Here is a 5,823-nt window from a genome sequence, read left to right on the forward strand (position 1 = left end):
TAATGGCTTGCTGATTTCTAGGAAAACTGATCAGAAATCCAAGCTGTAATCCATTGATTTTTTTTTTTTTTGTTGGTTTGGATCAAACTGAAAGTGCTCCTGTATTAGATAAACATACTTTCAACATACTCAGACTGAGCTTCAAAAGAAAAGCTAAATCTGAACTCAGACACTTTGAAAATGGCTTGGAGGTTTCATAGTATCCACTTAATGGAAATTTGCCTGGTACAGACGTTAATGAAAGAAAGCCAAAATATTCTCAACATCAACGTAAAAAGCTCAGATGTCATTACTTTGGTTCAATTTAACAATTTCCACATTGACATTTTCAAGCTTTTATCCTTGATGTATTTCAGATTTCATGATTTTGTCTAATCAAAGAATGGTTTTCACTTCTGGAGACCAGTAGTGTTTGTTTATATATTGAATGTCTCAATGCTAGAGCTGTAGTTTGATAAAAATGTAAAAAAAAAAAAAAAAAGAAAAAAGAAAAAAAATCATAAAACAGAAAAAAAATCACAAAAAAAATAAAGAAAGAAAAAAAAAAAACACAACCAAAAATAAAATACCACCATAAAGAAGCAAAACCTAAACAGTTCTGAGGTCATGCTATCTCATAAGATAAAACTGTAAGATACTTTTGTGGAGATTATGGGGATTAAAACAGATTCATTCAGTTTTGCACCAAAACTGAAGTGCTGGCTGGCTCATAAGGGCTCAGTTGACTATATTAAATATTTAAAAACATTTATGGGGATGATTTTAAATATGTAGAGAATTAAGTATCCAATTCTGTAAAGGGCTAGACAGAATCAGCTACAAATTTAATAGTAGGTTCAGACCACTTATGAATTGTACAAAGAACTCAAGCAGAAAAAGAGCATAAAGTGAACTTCAGATACATTTAAAAGGAATTTAAAAACTAAGACAACCTTACTTCAGGATGTTCATTTATTATATTGCAGAAACTTTACTGCAGAATTTGGAGTTTCCAAAGCTTCGCAGGGCATTACTTCAGGAGATACTGTATTCATGTTTGGCCATTAAAAATGTAAAACATCATGGAAAAAAAGTATTTTTAATCACTGTTCTAGCAAGCACCAGCCTATCTCATAAAAAGTTTTAAGCCCTGTGAGTTTTTCAGCTCTGTTTCTCAATGCAGAGATATGGGGAGTGAGTAATTCTGTCATCACTTGCCTGATTTTATCCTCCAAACTACGAGAGATTCTTAGCTACTATACAAATGTGTTTATTTGTGTGTTTGTTTTTTAGGTTCAAAGAAGCATGGGAAGCTGGGTAGGAAGAATTGCAACTTAAAGGTGACTATTTGAACGTTGTTTTGTTCCTAGTAGGGTTAATCAAACAGAAACAAACAAGCAAACAAACAAAACATGATCCTAAACCTTTCAGACCCTCATGCCTGGTAGTTAACAGACATAATGTAAAGTAACATCTTGATGGGGCACCAGCTTTTTGTTCTCATTTGAACAGCAACTGTAGATGATTTCTGCAAGCAAATAGATGTTTCTACCCCCTCCCGGCCCCACCCCCCCCAAGAAAAAAAAAAAAAAAAAAGGCAGAAATTTATATATAGAGCAAGTGGGAAAAGCGATATGTTGTGCTCTGAAAAGCAAATAAAAATAAGAGCTATCTGTTAGATCACTGACTTGTGCCGTTGCATTATCTTACAGTGCTCTTCTGTTCAGTGGTAGTCCAGAGCACTCAGCGTCTTGCAGAAAAGGATTTATATTTGAGTCCTATAATGCAAATAGCACCTAAGCATGTGCTTACAGATATTTTGACTTCCCTGCTGAAAACAGATAAGTTTACTCATATGTTTTTAATGAAACATGTCTAAATACTCTCCTGAATGGGCATGAAATAAATATCAATTACTTCAAGATTTTATTGGATTTTTACAAAAATACACCAGAGTTGGATTTCTGCGGAACCTACACCTTTTTTGTTTTTCCAAATAATTATTTCTTGTGTAAATCACTGTGTTGTGTCAGATTCCCAAGCACAATTTCAGTTATAGTATTGCTTTTTATCCAGAGCCTTCACAACAGATTTGGCAGCATACAAAAGCAATTCAGTGAAAACCTGTGATTTCATAGTGTTTTTTTCTCGAGTACAACATTTGGGATTCTGTTACAATATAGCACGTGTAAAACTAACACTGACAAGCTAAAATACATCCTCGGGTTGGATTAAAGAGAATCAAGTTCTTGTCTGCACTTCCTGAATGCTGAGTGAGTTTCTGTTCATGTATCAACAGAACAACCATACATTTGGTTCTATTATGAATACAGGATGTGTTTGCACACAGTAAACTGAAGCAGTAAGTGTAGTAGTATCTTTAAATTTAGTGATCATGTGCCTGCCATTTCAGAATTTCTGAAGCACTTGGCATCTCTTTTTTTGTAGTCTGGTAAATAAACACAAGTTTTTTTTGTTGTTTTTGTTTGTTTGTTTGGTTGGTTGATTGGTTTTTTTGTCCAAACCTGAGCGTGTTGGAAGTCATATTTAAAAATTCTGACTAGTTCTGATTTATTTTCAGTGTGAAATTAAATTTCATATATTCAGAGAATTATTCCTTTCAGAAAGACACTATCTCCTTTACAAACCTGCAGCTGTAGACACCAAATATGATATTTTTAATATAATTTCATTGTCTTCCCATGAAAGAAAGCTGCATTGGGAATAATGTAATAATTACAGAACATTAGATACTAGAAATTTACAAGCAATGATGTGTGTATTTTTTATTTTGGTAGCATCATCTCTCCTTTTAACTACTATTTATTATTTGTATGGTGCCATTACATTATGTGATGCTGTCTTATAGCTGACAAAATGATGTGATTTCAGATGAATAAGTAGATGGAAGTCCAAAAGTAAGTCCTCATTGCTTTTGAGAGTCATCAACTGCTTTTTTTTTTTTTTTTTTTTTTTTTTATACATTACAATTACAGCACTCTCCTGTTCTGTCCAAGTCCTTTCCGTGGATAAGATTCCAGAAAATAAAAGATTCTGGAACTGCATGAAGCCTTTTAAAAATATTTTGGTTTGAAGTTTTGAAGTATATTTAAAGTTTTTATATCATCAAGTCAATCTGAAAAACTGCATAATCCACCCAATAGATGTACAGTATGTTGAAGGGGTCCTCTGTTGTAATAAAAATAATAATGACATTGTAATTAGAAAGGTAACAGCTTGTCTGCATTTTTTAAACTTCATAAAATTGCATCTTTTTTACTGCAAAGGACCAATTAAGTCATGCATGTAGCTGTATTCTTGTGATATCAACTGTAAAGACTACATGGTGTTTAAATGAAAATAACAGGCACACATTTAAAAAGAAGATGAAGAAATGTAAATATATTTGATTAATAAAACATTTCTATTACCATATCCTAAGCCTTTGTTTTGTGTTAAGATTATGTATGGAATTTTGTGCATGCTGTGCAGAAAACCAAATATGCTTAAATGCATGTATGTTGAAGGCAGCCTCAAATAATCACAGTGCCTTGCTGTGGTTTTCCTTATGAGCTTCTAAAAGGGATTTGCAGCTTGGATGTTGCAAACTGACTTTCAGTGAGAAGAGACTGAGATCAAGTTCAGTTTTCCTGGTGATGGAGTTCCAATACTCCCATTAATGTAATGCTGAGGGCATAGCTCAGTCATATGCTCAAGTAACTTGTCAACCATGTTTTGGAATTTGTTTGTATAGGTTTATGATGCAAACTGTGTCATAGTGTAACCAAATTTCTTTATTCTGCCTACTGTTATACTGTGTGGGTTTTTTATGGTTGATGGCCTGAATCTTGTTTAGTTACCTGAATCCTGATTTACAAGGATCACCATCTAGTGGCCTAAGAATTTCAAAACTGCAGTTGATGTGACATCTGGGCTCATTTTAAAAAACTAATTCCAAAACCAAAGCTAAAAACATTAATCATGCTCTGCTGCAAGGGTCTTTCAGTGCCTTTTTTAACATTATTTCACGACCACTGTGTATCTCAAAGAGCATTGATAGGTTCATAAAGTCACTCCTTGTTCCACTTGAAAAAAATACTACTTGAGTATGAGAAAAATATGTCAGTTTCTGTCATTTTTCATGTTATGTGATCTTTTACATAAGCACCAGAACCACCATGGTAGAATAATTGTGCAAAACTACTGTACTTGAGAAAATACTCAGGTAAATTGGCCAGCAGACTGCCTGCTGCTTTGCAAGTATTAATAGCAGGGATAGTCAATCATTCAATGCAAGCTTCTATACATCCCAGGAAAATTCTTTATAACAAGAAATAGTATTGAGTCATGCTGTAAGAGGTTATATCACCAAACCCATATAATCTTTCATGAGCTAATGTGACACAAATGTTTAAAGGGGGTGGCAGGTGGAGAAGTCCTTTGGCTGATGGCCCAAGCTATGATAGAAGAGTACTGGGGTCCACCTTCTTGCAACTCTTTGGGTGCATGATTTAGAAAGGGTGAACTCAGGTCTGCTAATATTTTTCTTTTAATGCATTTACTGCACTTTTATAGCTGGCCTGAGGGCTAGGAGTTTGCTGCCTTGTTACTTTTGTCCCTGTTTGTGTTCACTGAGATCCAGAGAAGAATCAATCCAATATTAAAGTACAAGAGACCAGCAGAGCAAGACAACATCGATTTTACTGTTTGGTTGTTGGGTTTTTTTTATTCAATAAAGTGGACATTTGCTCCCAAACAAATATATAGAGATCGGCAGTGACCAAGTCAATACACACACTACTTAGGTAGTTTCCTTGGCACCACTGAGCATCTGCTAGTTAAAACAAGTCCAGTGACTTCTTAACACGACAAACCCAAGCTATACTTGAACTGATGACACACAGATGTTGAAGCTCCACTCTGACCTCCATGTGTTGAACATTGATTCTCCCAACCTCAGACTCACTTCTTTTCCTACTTGCTAAAGGACAGTCACCAAAACATTTAGACAGCAAATGTGGTCAATCTCATCTTCCACAATTGCAGGAGATTTGATAGCCGTCTGGACTAGACTGGCAGGGTGCTTAATGTACCCTGTTGTCTGATGAAAAGGCTATATACACAAGCCAACGTACAACAATAAGTAGGTGCCTAATAATAAGATCTGTACAAGCCAGTGCATTGGATAGGAGTTTTATCTTTCTCCTTAACACTTCCTGGTAGCCATCCCGAGACAGAACGCTGACCAGCTATTCAAGAAATAGCTACAGGTAGCTTCTTTGCTCTAAATCTGGATATTTTTCATAGGCATGAAACCAACCAAGACCACAGACAGCTGGACACAGCCACAGGTTGTTTCCCATCCACGTAAATAAGGCCATCAATAAACTAATTCTGTAGAAGACCTAGACATCCAAGTATGACTGGAATTAGTCCAAGGACAGGAGGAGGAGAAAGCAACTTATAGTCTCTCATAAAAGGGATCAAAATCTTTGCACTCAATTCAGTAGGTCTCACCCTTGAAGGCTACATCAACAGATCCTTTTTCTTTTTTTTCAATTTTTATGTTTATTACAGATAACATAACTTGAGAGGCACCCACTGTCTTGGAAAGCCATATTAGGAATCCTATGCCTTTGTAGCCATGGCTGGATCACTCTAGCTTTCTTCCAAATGTTTTCTCCTTGACCAATCACAGCAGATGAATCTTAGCAGTAGTTCCACGTGGATTTAAAGTTTTTCCAGTCTTTATTCTTCTCCCCCTCCCATCCTGGCTCCCTTCATTTCCATCTATTATGCTTCTATTTTTCTCTTCCCCTCTGACATTACTGCATCCATCATTCT

The sequence above is a fragment of the Streptopelia decaocto genome (assembly GCF_964273445.1).
Source record: "Streptopelia decaocto genome assembly, chromosome: Z".
NCBI classification, from domain to species: domain Eukaryota; kingdom Metazoa; phylum Chordata; class Aves; order Columbiformes; family Columbidae; genus Streptopelia; species Streptopelia decaocto.